Here is a 16,792-nt window from a genome sequence, read left to right as displayed (position 1 = left end):
CTGTGATTGATTTGTGCTCATAATTGTTTCCAAATTGTTTTTGATGTTTACCAGCTTCACCATGGATGGTGAGAAGGTGGTGACAAAGAGGAGGGCGGTAGAGGTTGCCATGGGCCTGCTCTGCTGGAAAGATACGAAGCAGTTTCTGATTAAGGTCCTAGAGTACCCTCTGGTGGATAAAGCGGAAAACAACACCCTAGTGGCCTGCTTGAAGTCCTCTGTTTGTGTACATATTCTGTGGAAACGTAATAATTGTGATTTAATTAAACCCGCAAAAGTGTGTCTGGGGTGATGGCTGCTTTTATGCAATAATGCATGTGTGTCTGTGTCTTTGAAGTACACTTTGATGTCTAATTGATTGAGGTAAATTTGGGTCCTTTAAAGGTTGTAGTATCCAGAAAGTTCACAGAATTAGGGTCAGTTGTATACTTTAATTTTATAGAGGGATTATGATTATTCAAAGTGTTAAAGAATTCAGTAAAATCATCTTGGGATTATGTCTGTAGTAGTGCAGGGGTTTCTTGCTGCACTTCTCAAGGGCCGCTGTCTCCCAGGAAGCCATGAAAATGTCTGCATAAGCAGGAGCGAACTTTTTTACCCATAGCAGTTCCTTTAATCTGCAGGAAGTAATTCCCATTAAACTCAAAATCATTTCGGGTCAGATTGATCTCCAAGAGTTCTAATAACTCCCTGTCAGGTCTCTTTTTTTTTTCTTTAAATTTGTAAAAGGCCTCCCTCACGGCCTGGATCCCCTCTTTAGTTTCTATATTTGTGTACAAGCTGTCCACGTCAATAGTGAACAGCAGGGAGCCTGCATTGTTGTTTTGCATTGATTAATTTTTTTCTCATACATGTTTTTGGAGATGTGGGTGATCTGAGTGAAGATGGGTTAGAGTTAGGGTTAGGTTAGGTTAGGGTTAGGGTTAGTTATGGTTATGGTTAGGTTAGGGTTAGGGTTAGGGGGAGGGTACTGACTCCGGGGTCCTGTGTAAGGACCTGGAGGTGCACGGGCATCATACTCCTGGGCTGGGCTTGACAGCCCAAACAATGTTTTTTTTTTTTTTCTGTATATTTGTTTTTGTATATTAGTTTTTGTATTTTTGGTCCATCTATTGATGGGCCTTAAAAATTGTCCTCAGGTGCAGACAGTTTGGCTTTTCCCTCTAAGTTCTTTCCCTTTAACTTTTCTTTATTTGTTATACTTTCCCTTGCGTGTTTTGTCTTTTCTTAAGCTTTCCCTTTTGTTTCATCTTGTGCTTTACTCAGCTTTTTTTTCTGTGGCTTCAAGAATATTGTGCGCAACATTTCCACTTTTCTTTGTCTTCTTCAGGCGATTCTCGAGCCGTTTTTTACTTTAGGTAGCTTCTCTTGGCTGCCGCGCGGACAGGGCATGACCGGCGCACTTTGCAAGTTTCCTGCAGTGCCAAGAGAGGCGCAGTCAAGGCGCAGAGGAGTGCAGAGGTGCGTGTCCAGGCCTCCCTCCGCGCAAATGGCAGAGAGGGAGGAGAAAAGCCGTGAGTGGGTTTAACACAGTCGAGCACTATTTTCACCAATCAATGAGCGCCTCTCCTCACCTTTAAATGCCATATGGACGAGGCGCAGCGTCTGATTGGTCTGAGTGATCCCCAGCACCATGTAAACAGTGTCTGGAAAGACCCTATAGCAGAGACGGTCAGAGCCGCTGTCCCTGCAGCAGGAGAATGGACAGCGGGGCACATCGGAGGACACGGAGCGCGTCACTGTGTGGGCCAGCTCCCGGGACAGATGTAATCTGTTCCTTTGTCATTAATAGGAGTACAAAATGAAGAGACAGTTACACAGCTGGCTTATCCATTCAGAATACTTTTGATCCACCTGCACTCCTGGTTTGTCATCGTCAAATAACAGAACCTTTGGTGATATACTGTATACTCTCCCAGTGTCTCCACCTCATCCTCCTTACAATAATGTACTCCATCTTTTTAGATCACATTAAAAATAAAGACTAAAACAGAGAAATATGGGAAATCACGGGTAAATCCTGAGTGACACACATTTATTTTGTCTGTTTTTTCCTTCGTCTTTTCTCTCCCTCTTTTCTTTGAATTAAATGAAATGAGAGAACCAGATATATACTCAGTATCAGATGTTAAGGCTGTTTATTGTTTAATTGTAAGATGTGCATCAAACTTCCAGCTGCCGTCAGGTTAACTTTCCATTATGACAAACGGCTTTAATCTGACATCAGATGTGATGGGACAGTTAATATAGATATAAATGTATATGCTGGTTCAGACAGTTACATTAAATAGTGATTGCTGTGATTGTTTATTGCATTAAAATGTGCCTGACACTCTGGAAACCTGCCTCTGAGGCTTTGATGACATGTGCGCACATGTGCGCCTGTCACCAAATTACAGCTGCGGATGCGCTCTGCTTTGCGCCGAGGATAGACCAGGTTGGAGCTGGCGAGTTTTTAGCGCACTTTTTTGGCACAAAATTGTCACTGCGCCAACATGAATCTGCTGACACCTCCCCCTGGTGCGCCGTCAACTCCCCCTGGCGCGCCATCACAACCATCTCTGCGCAGACGGTCTACCAAATTGTCAAACTGGCAGTGCACAGCGGTGCGCCCCTTATGTCTTTGTCTTTGGCACCCCTTTTTGGTTTTTGCTCTAATCTTCTTTTGATTTTCTTTGCTTATCTGTTTTCTTTGCCTTCTTTAGCATTTCCTCTTTCTTTCCCTTCATGCTGTCCTCTTTCTTTGGCTTTTCTGTCTGCTTCTGCTTGTGTTCCCTCTTTGCCATTTTTGTGATGACTGAGGCTTAAACATTGGGTGTTGATTTATATAGTGGATGGGCGGAGCCAAAACTTAGTTCAGTTTGGGTTTTCCAATTTTAGTTTGTGCTTTCTTTAGTTAGTGTAATAGGGCTAGGTTTAGCATTAAAATGATAATTAAAGCCGCAAGCAGCGTTGAACGGACCCCGCCCAGTGCTCGCCAATCAGAGCATATCCTAGCAACCATGCTTGCCAATCGGAGCATGTCCTAGCCGCCACAGGTGCAGCAAATTGTGGCTCAGCCAAAAGCCATAGGTCTAGGCATAATAGTTAAGCCCAAAACATTGCATGCCTGTAGCTTAAAGTGGCTGGACGGACTGCAGTTTTGCGCCCCAGGGTGGCGCTATGGAGCATTAATGTTAGCGCAACCAGTGATAGAAATGCACTAAGGCTGTGACACTGAAGCTCTGTGTGCATTTTGGTCCTGATCCAACATTGTACAAGACAGCTATTGAGGTTTTCATGAAGCTGCCAAAATGGTCAAGTTTGATGGTCATTTGTGGCCGCGCCCATTGACGTAGCAAAAATCCCTTTGGCAGCTGTCATCTTGAAGCTGGCTACTTTGGTGGCAGTCACCACGCCTGCACTCCTGTCCTCATAACGTTTAGTCAGGGTTTCTCTGATAGTTTTGAGAAGGGAAACCTCAGACGCCTTGAATGCCTTGCCATTCCTCTCATTCCTCTCTAGCTTCACTCCCTTAAATGATGGGCCGCTTGTGGCCTGCATCATTGCTCCTGGCCTCATGTAAAAAAGAAAAAAGAAATATTTTAAGGGGCATGCTCATTCACTCACAATTAAACACAGCTAATCACTCCAAAAAAGATTACAGTGAAAAGTCAAACACCTTGTCTGGTATTTTCCAAGCAAAAAGCTTGGGTGGCCACCACAGATGTGTGAGCATCAGGGAGAATGATGGTAGAACACTGCAGAGAGGTAGAGAGACTCTTCATGTTTGAGGGGACATCATAGAGAAAGCCCATGAACTTGAGCAGGGAACTGTCCTTGGCAGAGGTGTAAAACTTTTTGGCCTTGTTGTTGGCCGGTCCCAGAACCCCATCTGAATCTGAAACAAAACAAACACACACACACACACACACACACACACACACACACACACACACACACACACACACACACTAGTGCCATATTCAAAGTCAATGAACTATAAGTTACTTCAAGGAAATAATTACAGTACAAACTACATTTGCAATTACCTGCTCAAGATGTAAGACCAGTGCACCGTAGCCCCGCAGGAAGTGGTCTACTGCCCTATGCACATGACCCACCCATCTGGTGCCACCAATCCCTGTGGGCATTAGTGGTTTTTCATTGTGTAGTTCAAAGCAATTGATCAAATTAGATCTGTTGAGGGGGCTGGTGTGGTAAAAAGTGTGTAATCCTAACAGCAGGTCCTCTGCCTTCTGATACATGGAACACTTCTTTATTGCATCACTGTAGGCTAGCTCTTCTCTGTGAGCCATACAATGTACACCCAAAATGTAGGCCCTGTCCCCTCTCAGTCTTGTCACCACTTCAGATCTCTCCCCAGTCATGACAGATGCACCGTCTGTGGCAACAGCTACAAGCCTCGTCTCCCAGTCACTGCAGAGTTTTCATTTGGGTCATCACCGCCTGCGTGATGTGGGCTGTGTCGGCCTTTTTTTTTTTTACCACAGCTTCAATTTCCACGAAGTGGACCTCCACCTTGAGTAAACATGAATAATTATTTTTATTACCCCCCCATTCGTAACATGTTCATTGTTATTTTCCTGCCTCATTTTCTTACCTTCCCCGCCCTGGAGACTCGGACATCAACAAGCTCCTCCTCTTTGACTGAACAGTCGGTTGAACCATCGACCATGATGGAGCAGAATGTGGCTTTTTGCAATATTCAATAGCTGGTCCCATTCTGCTGTGGCAATGTCTTTCACAAAAACACGACAGGCCTTGTTGTTCCTGTAGGTTTTGCCAATATTGAGCCCCTTTTTTCATCCAAACTATAACAGGAAATAAAAAAAACAAGACTTTAAAAGAGCATTAATTAAGAAATGTTGCAGTAATACAAACAAAATAAATAGTTTGTAAACCAGTATACTCAATCCCAACTTTGAGTAAATGAGATGAGCGTATAGCCTCTGTGACCGTAAGATAAAGGTAATTAACCTTAGAAACAGCAGGGGCAGAAAGAAATTAAGTATACACCTCTGGTCATAATATTCTGATCATGGCAGTGGTTCTCAAACTTTAAATCCTAATGTCTTCTCTTAACTCACTGTCAGAGTTACAGACGTTAGGGTCAGTTTAGACCCCTGGTATAAAAACTGAGACTACAGCACTGGTGTAAACAACCATTTAAGTGCACTTTACATCCAGACATGACATTAAGATAATGTAAAACTATTTACCTGCACATCCAAACGTAATCCGTTAGGGGTCGAACCTGCTTCGCGATGGCGTGGGCGTTTGAAAACAACATCTTCATCTTGTGAAAGTTAACATCGGAGTTTTATCAGGGCTTGTACTGACGGCGCCTTTTCAAGTGGTACAGATTTAGCCTTGTGAATTGCAAGGTTTGCTGTGTGTCTGGCCGTCCTCTCATGCGACACGATGCTCTCTACTTTCATGGATCTGAAGCCCATGACAAATTTACTTGAGCTACTAGTTTTGTCTCATCCAAATTCCTGACAAACGCTGCAGAACATGACGTCGTCCTTAACCGAAAGCCAGTCGCGCCTGACGCCTTTTTCATCAGTGAACCAGCGTTCTTGGAATTTTCTGACCGGCGGCTGGTATTCCTTCTTGAAAGGAGGATGAGGAGCGGGGCACCCGGGGCCTGGACCCGTTTCAGCCTCTTCTCTCATGATGACGGTGCCCCCCCGTTTGAAGAAGTAGAAATAGTTGTCGCCGCCCTTGCCTTTTTGGCGGCTGGTGGTTGCACAGCTACTAGATATCTCCACATGATGACCATAGACTGTATAAAGATGATGATTAAAATCCAATATGGGTTTTTGCTAGTCAGGCGCAGCCGCGCAGGACAGCTTTGACGCATGCTACAAGCATTCGGGTCTTTGATTCGCTCCGTCTCCGTGCGAGATTCCAGTAGAATCACGCGAGAGGCACGTCCACATACGGCAGAGTCTCGGCTCTCCAGGAGCGCTGAAACCACATTTACTGAGCAGCGAATGGCAGAGATATTAATGAAAATATATCGCTATGTAGAAATCACGCAGAGTGTGATCCGACCTCAGAGATGTGATACTTTTTGGGAAGTTTAAAATCCTACTCGTCATGTGGCAAGTAGGCTAAAAATCCTTGTCGCCAAACAGAAAAAATGCTCGCCAATGGCGAGTGGCGAGTGCTTATTTCCAACGCTGGGTCCACCTGATAAATTCACCTTGACAGAGAGCCTAGAATTAGATAATAAGAGCAACACTCTTATGCTCTTTCTGGATGTCATTTACAGGAAGTTTGAAAAAGAATTCTCACTCGCAAGGATGCTGAAAAGGCCGTCTCAAAATGGTTGATTGGTGCCAGGGACAGGGGAGGCAACCGTGCCATGAGAGCACAGAGGGGAGAGCAGAACCGGTAGGTCATAAAATATGCAAGACAAATACAATGCCCAGTGCTTTTTCTGCACTCTTTACCTTGCTTTTTTAGCGTTCCTGATCAGTGTGTCAAGTCTTAAATTTTAAATTTCAAGTCTTAAATTCAAATTGGAGCACCCTTAAAGGGCAACTCCAGTTTTTTGACACCTGGACCTTATTTATAGGTGTGTGCATGCTCATATACTCACTCAGACAAACATCGTGCAGCTCGGAGTCCTTCAGAAGTTATTTAGAGCCAACCCATTTTAGCCACACTTAGCGGGGGCCACGGCAAGGGAGCTTCAGCACGGGACATAATCTCTGCAAAATCGCTCATGTCGGCTATATTTTTTCATCCATCGCCAGTGTTATAAAGTCCTCAGCATCTTCACTACAAGGGTCAAGGCCTTGTACTCCAACCCCCTTGACAAGACCTTCCTCACCATGTCAGAGTGTCTCTGGTCAGAGGTCAGCTACGACCACATCACAAATGAGCCGGTCAGACACTCCACCACCACACCCCAGAGTGCAAAAAAGAACAAAGAAGAAGCGCCAGAGCCGAGAATATTCTTCAGCTGCTGTGGGAGTGGAGCAGCAGCTCTTTGAGATTCTCACGGCTGATAAAGTCAGTCCTCCCCTCCATGTCCCCACCCGTGAAGAGGCAATGGGATATTACTTACACAGTTTCATCCGGAGAATTAATTCACTGCCACCTGCCCTTCAAAACCATTTCCAAGGTGAGCTTCTACACCTGATTGAAAGACTGGAGGAAGAGGCAAGCAATAAGCAACCCCATTCAAGTGTCTTTCATAGACACACATCAACCACAGGGAGGTCAGCTGAAATACAGCCTGCTCCTCAATCTTTGTACCCCTTCATCCCCCGCAACCCCCCAACCCCCCTCCCCAGCACCACCACCACCCATATACAGAGCAGCAAGCTTGTTCCCACGGAGGTGTGAAGAGGCCCGTGTCTTTTCTGGAGGAGCTTGAAGACCCCGCATCTCCTCCGTTGTACAAGAGTCTGTGAAATTTGTTTGATGCCTGTTATTGCAGTATGGTAATAATTTTGGTTTGCTGTGTGATATACAAAATTTTATCTTTAGCTTTATTTTGGGACCTGTTTATAATTTGTAAATTTGTTCAAACAATTTCTTTGAATTACTATATTTGTAAATTTATATACGTGAGCTCCTTAATATTTTGGTCTTGTGTGTGTGAATCATTCGGGTACAGTTAACATATTAATAACAACAACCATCATGATGTTTACCTAAGTGTAACAGCAAGACGCAGTTGCGGATGGATGGCTTCTCAGTAGGTTGTGGTCATTGTTGATATATCTGGTCCAATAAATGACAGCAGTTCTTCCATCTTTTCGTACTCATCCTGAAATAATTTAGATGGTGGGAACTGTCCAGGCGCAGTTCATCGACAAGATGGTAGAAAACACCATGCTGTCTCCTTCTTTGATTGATTGGATGGACCCACACTCTCTTCCTCTGTCGTCGGAGCCTGCACAGCAACAAGTAAAGAGCCAGAACTCTCCTTCTGTTCACGACAGCACACACTGTGGGTAATTATGACAAAATAAATTATTCATAGTTTAAAACACAATATTAGCTTACAAAAAAAAGTAGTTATTGTGTTTAGACACAATTTTGATAGAGTCAATAGCCTACTGGGGCGGATCCAGAAAAATACTTACGGGGTGGCAAGAGGGGGGCAGTAAGGTTTTAAAGTGGTGGCAACACAGCAGACATCTTCGTGCTTAATTTAAGGGGACATATCATGCTTGTTTCTCCTTTTCACTATACCAGACTAGGATGCCTGTAAAGCATTTCTGCCCTCAGTACAAGTCATTTAATTCCTTCATTGCCCCACAATAGCGTTCTCAATATCCTCATTTTAGGCCATTCTGAAGATCTTGTTGAAACGCTCCGTTTCCAGAATGACCTCCAGTAACCTCGCAACGTCACAGACCTTTGTGCTCTGATTGGTCAGTTCTATCAGAGGGGCGGAGGGGGTAGAGCCAGGGGGCGGTTTTTGCAGCATGGCAGTATTTACAAAATCGCCACATTGAATGGAGCAGACCGAGCGAGTTTGCTGTTTGCCAAAACTTCACCGTAAGGCATTGGTAGCACTAATAAAATGGCAGAGTGTAGGATACGTCCTTTTGTATTGGACCCCGAGTCATACCCGGACGGTTCTGCAGCTCAGGAGGAAGAAAATCCACCTGGACACAGATCATCTCAGGACGCTTCAGTGTGGTGAGTCAAACCGGTACTGTAACATGTATAGTTTATACGTGGAAATATAGGCAGACTTCACCAATAAACTGTTTCTATAACAGGGCTCCATCCTGCTCCTTCACTTTTCTCTGTCTGTTTTATCCATCATGCTGAAAGTGTAGTCTAAAGATCGCCTCTACCGTCAGTTCCTCACTATGTTATTACCGCAGCATTATTGTGGTCCAGGTTCACAGTGCATGTCAGAACAAGCATGCAAATATCACAGTCTCACAAGTATTACCACTAAAACTACAGTGTTTTAACTGCTAATTCACCATGTAAAGCCGAGCTGCTTAGCAGAGCAGAGTCCCTGCATCCAGCACTCAGTCAACTTAGCCAGAGCTGGTAGGGAGCTTTATTTATACTCAGCTCTTGGTGTGTGTATCCCTCGGTAGCGGTTGTGTGACTAACTGACATCACAGAGGAGGAGCTGCTTTATCAGATTACTCCAATAAAAAGAAAGGATCCTCGTGTCGTCACGAAGGTCAAAATCTCGCGGCCAAATGGCAATGACCTATTTTCAGAGGCATCAAATCTCATTCTTGGATATCAGAAAAAATACAATATCTCATTTTTTGAAAATTCAGGGGTTGAAAGGTCTTGTTTTCAACTTTATTATTTTATATCTAAGTATTAAATCACAGATCAGCATGATTTGTCCCCTTTAACATAATAAGGAATAGGTGGGCAGAGGACAATAAGTAGCACTTTGGTGCTTTTCATTTACTCATATATTAAACGTAAGATATTTATTTATGAATGAAACATAAGGCTTCATTTTAACTTTCAACAACTGCTGATGCTGGGGGGGGGTCCACCTCTGACAGAGCTAACAAGGCTACACATACAACAACAGACTCTCCAATTCATTCGTTGTTTACCCCTATATAATGATTTTAAAAACATGCTGCCAATATTGAGATGACGTTATGCATGATGTTATGAAAAGATAAATAGATATTGACTTACCTATGTTTAAAGCGCTTGGAAAGTTTGGTAAACTGAGCGCAGACGGACACGTCCGATCACTGCCGAGCTGAGTCCATGTCTGATTGGTGCGTCAGAGCTCAGCATAAACACTTCATTTGTGAGCAGCCAAGCGCCGTGCTCGGCGCCTCCGTTCCGCGCGCGGCGCATCTTGTGTGAACTAGGCGTAAAAAAGTACATTATTAAACCTTTAACAATAAAATCCCACAGTCTATGCTGAATTTATTTCTGACAATACGTGCCTGTACGTTGCAGCTTAAAACAAGAAACGCAGCAAATGCTGTGGATGCCCGGTTATTTGTTGGAGCATTCAAGCACATCACCTGTGTTATGATAAAACAGGTTTCATACATGTATATATAATATTTCATGTATTTTACTCATAAAATTGGATTATACTCAGGCCAGTGCAACCATCTGGACATTTTATTGATATATAAACACCTGTCCCACTACTATATCTGGAGGGCAGACTCTTCTAGTATACAGTAGGGGGATATTAGATCGTCCATGTACCCTCCATCCAAAGCTGTGTGGTCATTGATGAATCAGATAAACAAGTGTACAATACTTTATTTTATTTTTCCATTTTTCCATCTGAATTAAAAAACAGAAACTTCACTTGCTTTTACAATTTGTCTTCAATTCAGTAGTTTAACTATACGGTAAGCCAAAACCAGAAAACAACTGTTTTTTCACTTTTATTGTTAAATCAAAAGCAGAAAAAAAGAAAGAATGCTTATATTTGTTTACTCTTATCATCTAACAAGATGGACACAGCTTTGGACTGAGGTAATACCCTCATGCAATAGATTTTTCTCCCTTGTCAACAGATGGAAACAGTATACACTTTAAAATAAAATAAACTGGCTGTTAAACCTCCTTATGAATTCCAGTGTTTTGTTCCATTTGTTAACCATTTGTATACAATATGGAATTATTAGATTTAAACCCTATGGCAACTTTGCTTACACAGTGAATGCCAACTCGTGAAAAATAAAATGTTACGTTTCTGTAGTATCCATCCACTGCACCAAAAAGTACAATGCTCTATCTGTTGGAACATAACAAAGCACTACATTACTACTTTTAACCTGGAATTTTTATTGTGGAGATGTCATGGCAATGTACTGGTGCTTTGACTAATATCAGTGTCTGTGTAATTATATTAAACATATTCTGAAACAATCTTTTCAACAGTACTGACCTGATCAGTTTGTGGTTAGTGTCCACATGCCACAGTGAAAGGGGCCCCCTGACACAGTATGTTCTGCACACAACGCAGCCCAGTCTCGTCAGTCTGGAAAGTCAACCCGGTGCATTGATGCAGTCACTCTCCTCCACTGCACATGCATTCCAACTGACTTCAGCCCCCCTTTAACCATTCCTTAGCCAGCTGTTGGCATTTCATTTTTTATTTGTTCAACTACACCACCCAGTTCCTGGTCAGTTACATCGGTGTAGCTCTGTCTAACGGAGAGGCCAGATTCCCTCATCCGCCGATTCACAGTGCTGACTGAAATCCCGGGTAACTTAGCGATGCAGTTCACAGACAGATTTATCTCCAACAGCTCCATCAATTTCTCTTCTTCTATGATGTACCTGGGCCGACCCATCTCCCCAGCTACAGTCTGAACAGTGTTGCGGGTAAGATCAGCATCTTCGATGCGGTCCATTACTAGCCCCAGGATTTCTTGTAAGGCCTGTCCAGTTTTTTGGGGGGGCATTTGCATGCCTTGACAGTGCTTCCCGTAGATACAGCTCTTACCGACATGTGAACTGAAGGAAATCCAAGTCAAGAGGTGCTCTTGAGAGAGCTGACCCTAATTTGGTGATGAGCCTGGAAATCATCTCCCGTCTGAGCTCACCCTGTTGACATGAAAAACAGGACTTATTTAAAATTGGAACCTTTATTTGTATAAAACGTTTCATACACAACAAAGACAGATGAAAAGATAAAATTCATTAAATTCACCCCATCCCATTGGAGTGGGATAGGGTGAGGACTGAAAGGAGGGGATCTGCCATGAAAAAAGTTTAGAAATCATTGCCTGAAGGGCCATTCCGTGTAAACACAAACAAAATCCTGAAAATTTCACAGTTCACAACAAGGATTTTCTCAAAAAATGAATAAGGGGTTCTGTATATGTATATTGGCCACTCTACAAATAATTTATTTTTCACTTGATTGGGCTGAAATGTGCCCTGAACATGCAGGAGACCCAGAAGAAACTTGCAAAATGTTTACAGTAATCAAATCAACGAAAGTGTAATTTTTTACTCAAACAATCTGTCGTTGTGTAAAATTCATATGTCCACAGGTTTTAATTTTCTAAGAAATAAATTTTGACTACATGTAGGCTAGTATTAATGTTTGTCTATCAAATATAGGTGGTATTTCTTCCTGCATGAAAAACGTGTTTTTAAATACAACTTCAGAGTTTAAAAAAACAACACTTTTTAAAAAACATGTTTTGATCTAACATGCCAACTGAAACTATAAGTTGTAAGCTATATACTATAAGCGATAAAATGACCTGATATACAGCGTTAAAAATACAATATAAGATTACTGTTACAGTAATACAATCCATGTACCCAGAGGATTCGCTTATTGAAACGTTTAACAAGAGATGATGGGTAAATATACGTGATTAAGCTGGTATAATAAAAAATTGCTACCGACTTCTTGTCGGTTTTTCGATTGTTCCATTGTTAAGTTGTTGTTTTCGATGGAGGTGAGGGGCCTCCGTTGGTTCTCGAAGGTTTGTTTTTGGATCGCTCTAAGGAGGGATCTTTGGTACCCTCTCTGTCTGAGAGTTTGAAAGAGTTTCTTGGTTGCTTGGTCTCTGTCTTTGGTATGAGAGCAGATTCTGTTGAATCTTAGCAGTTGTGACTTCAGTATTCCCCGGAATGTGTGCTTGGAGTGGAAGCTGGTTTTGTGCAGCAAGGCGTGAGTGTCAGTTGGTTTGAAATAGACCTTGGTCTCAAGGATACCAGAGTCCAGGAAGTTAGGTCCTTTGAAAACAGTTGTGTCCAGGAAGTTGACTTCTTTCTCGTCTGTGGTTGGTGTTATTTTGATTAAGTCGTGGTGGTTGTTCAGGGTGGTTACACTGTGCAGTCACTCTCAGTATGTGTCCAGATACCCCAAATGTTGTCTAGGTATCTAAAGTAGTGTGCTGGTTTTTTGTTGCACTTTTGAAAAGTAGTTTCCTCCCGATATGCCATGTATATGTTGGCAAATGCTGGGGCAAATCGTTTGCCCATGGCCGTTCCCGTGGTTTAGAGTAATATTGTCCGTCAAATTGGAAGTCGTTCCTTGTTAGGCTCAGATGTAGAAGTTGCAGTATTTCCTGGTCCGGACGGTTGTCCTCTGGGTGCTTTTTGAGCCATCTTTGAACAGCCTTCATGCCAAGGGGGGTGTCAATGTTGGTGTATAAGCTGTTAACATCCATTGTGAAGAAGATGCATGGTTCTGTGATCTTGATGCTCAGATTGTTTTGTATGAAGTCTTGGGTGTTTTTGATATAGCTGGGGTGACGGTTTGCTATTGGGGTCAGAAAGGAGTCTATGTACTCAGCTATCCCATATCTTTCACTGCTGCAATCAGAAACAATGGGTCTCCCTGGTGGGATTTTGTGGGGGACAGTCCATTTTTTAGGGGTTTGTGAATTTTAGGTAGGAGGTAAAAATACCTCGGTCTGGGGGTATTTTCACCTTTGAGGTAAGTGACTTGTTTCTTGGTGAGTTTTCCTTTTTGTTGTAGGCGGTCCAATAATCCCCAGATCATTTTTCTGGTTTCTGGGTAGATTGGCTCTGGAAGTGGTTGGTAGTAGGTTTGGTCCTGGAGTTGTCTCAAGGCTTCATGCACGTCGTCGGTCCTGTCCATTATCACTGTTTCACTGCCTTTGTCCACTGGTTTTATGACAATGCTGGTGTTTCTGAGGAGTTGTATGAGGGCCTGGTTCTCTTCTGGTGGCAGGTTGGGTTTGTCTGGTTGTTGTTTCAATTTGTTAATTGTCTGTTGATCCTTCTGGATCAGGTCAATTAGGGATATGGGTAGTTTTTTCGGGTCTGGTTCCCAGTTGGACTTGTTTGTGAAGGGTTGGTAGTTTGTTGTTGAGGCGGGGCCATAGTGGGTGCTAAGCTTGAGTCTCCTATGTTAGGCCGTGATGTCTGCCCTCAAGGAATTGTTTCTGGGTCGTTTGTTTGCTGGTGGGCACAAATGAGAGACCTTTTATGAGTGATTGGTTTTGGGCCGGGGTGAGTTGGAGTTGTGTGGATAGACTGACCATCTCTTTTTCTTGTTCTTGGGGTTTTGTTGTCATTGTTGGGTGGTCCTTTACTCAAAGCACTTTTCGCTGCGTCCAGCATTCTGTGCAGGTCTTTTTTAAGAATGGAAGGGTTTCCTTGGCATCTGTTGTTGACTCCAAAGGAAAGTACGACTTTTGAGACTCGGTCATCCGTTGGGCACTTTCGTCTTAATAGGTGGGCGGCATCCGATAAGTTTGCTCCTGGGTAACAATCCACCTGGAGCCTGTTGTCTTGGATTCGGGGAAGTCTGCTTAGATTGGACAGCTGTCTTAGCCAATCATATTTTGTTAAGTTATGGGCGGGATCATTTCCTGTCATCTTCCAGGGATTCGTGAATTTCCTTATGGATAAGCGTCTAACTCTAGCTGTGAGTGAGTGAGGAGAAAAGAGAAGATCTAGTTGGCAGAACATGAAGAGAAATGGCGTAAAGTAATGGAGAAGACTGTGTGGTTGCTGGATTACTTGAAGCTGAAAGATAGCCAGCTCCAACCTGGTCTATTCTCGGCGCAGGGCAGAGCTCACCCTCCACAGCTATAATTTGGTGACAAGCGCACATGTGTGCATGCCTCAGAGGCAGGTTTCCAGGGGGCCGCTGCTCTGGGCCCTGGGTGCTGTCTTTGGTATCGGCGGGGAGGCAGGTCTGTGCCCCCTTGAGTCCTGGGGTTGTCCCTGGGCCTGGCGGTTTGGGGACTGTGTGGGGGGGCCCGGGTGACCTGGTGGCCCGGGGGGCACCCGTGGCTGTGTTTTACTTGCTTGGATACTCGGTGACCACCTCACACGCATGTAGATACTCAAGCTTCTGTCGAGACTAACTAAGAGTTATGATAGATCCCGTCAGAGCATGCTGAGTCAGGTACTATTACACATCTTCTCACATCCTGTGATGCATGCCACTTCTTCTCCTATCCACGTAGGCCCACTCTCCCCACACTATCAAGACCCCATATTTCTGGTGTCCGTGGTTTCGTACAACCTTTACTTCCTATACTGAATTAGCCCAGCACTTGAACTGCTATCTTAGATCAACAATAGTAGACGTTTGTCCTCCCTTCTGTTTGTCTTGTTTCGTCCTGCCTGTCATTATTTCCCCTTCTTTCACACTGTGGTGTGGCACGGCCTTCCCCTATAGCTCACATCAGGGGTTAAATACAGTTTAGAATAATGGAGTAGCCTACAGGGAGGGCTGGTGATGGTCACTATAGCAGTTAATCATATTCACATCTCTCTGACTGCTAGAAAAAAAATGCATTGGTCTTTTCAACGCTGTCATATGACACAGTGCTCAGCAGAAAAGATAATGCAGACTAGGGGAAGAAAAAAATAAAAGAGGCAGGTTTCTAAAGTTTCAGGCACATTTTAATGCAATAAACAGTCACAGCAATCACTCTTTAATGTAACTGTCTGAACCAGCATATACATTTATATCTATATTAACTGTCCGTCACATCTGATGTCAGATTAAAGCCGTTTGTCATAATGGAAAGTTAACCTGACGGCAGCTGGAAGTTTGATGCACATCTTACAATTAAACAATAAACAGCCTTAACATCTGATACTGAGTATATATCTGGCTTCTCTCATTTCATTTAATTCAAAGAAAAAAAGGAGAAAAAAGACGAAGAAAAAAGAGACAAAATAAATGTATGTTTCTCTGGATGCACCTATTATTTCCCATATTCCTCTATTTTAGTCTTTATTTTTAATGTGATCGAAAAAGATGGAGTACATTATTGTAAGGAGGATGAGGAGGAGACACCAGGAGAGTACACAGTATATCACTAAAGGTACGCATGATTCGAGCACAAATTTGTGCGTATGCACTGTTCGTGAATGAGGCCGATTGTGAGCATAGTGATTGATTTTGAGTTGATTTTTTTTTTCAATTTTATATCTTAATGTTTTAGTTGTTTGAAGTTGTGTTAGGTGTTGCAGTGTTCAGGCACATGATAAATATGTAATCCCGCAAAACTATCAATATACTGAGCCTCCATGTCACATGATTCTGGCTATTGTTTTAATTTCTTTTTTTGATTGTTTATTGCCAAGTGTGGTCCCATGGTCCTACTGAAGGCCCAGTGACTGGGACCACGGTTCGCCACTGCCATGCGGTATGATGTCCCTGTGGAGGTGGACAGTGTAGCTGGTCCAGGTGGAATAAGAGAGTTCCTGGCAGCCTGTAGTGACATAAACAACGCATAAACTACATTTTCTGTACTGTTTTTTCACGTTTACATGCTTAGCAATAAAAGACGAAGCAGATATGTTAAGCATGAAGGGCACTTAAGTGAATGGGCTAACTAAGGTCATCTACAGTTAGTTTGTCATGCTTGAGCTAATGCAAGGCGAGTTGGAAACACTGACCGAGTGCGGTTGCTCTGCAGCAGGCGATGTAGCTGACGCCGTAACTAATTGTCTTATGGCTGCCAGAACAGCCCTTCCTATGCTCTCAGCCAGACCAGTCTCCCTCCACATTTTGTGCGATATATATCTTTTTAATTCATTCTGCTAAAACACCACAATTAAATGGATCAGATTTTCTCTATCAGCTGTGATAGATTATTTCTGACACTGCATGATAACATGTTGAACACAACAATGGTAGCTCCAAGAGCTTTTATTTCGGTACTTCCTGTTACCGGGAGTTTCAATTAGCATATAAGCTAAATATGCAGTTGCGTCTGAGAGATTTAGATTTAACATTTAGATTTATATATAGCAATTACTGGTGACATTTAATATGTACATTTAACTATTTAAGATATTTCTGAGATGTCAAATATTGCTCTAAATGTCATAAAAG

Source organism: Halichoeres trimaculatus, unplaced genomic scaffold (genome assembly GCF_033239565.1).
Source record: "Halichoeres trimaculatus isolate MK-OKI-2021-1 unplaced genomic scaffold, fHalTri1.1 fHalTri1_scaffold_3, whole genome shotgun sequence".
In the NCBI taxonomy this organism is placed as follows: domain Eukaryota; kingdom Metazoa; phylum Chordata; class Actinopteri; order Labriformes; family Labridae; genus Halichoeres; species Halichoeres trimaculatus.
Note: the sequence above shows the minus strand (reverse complement) of the source record.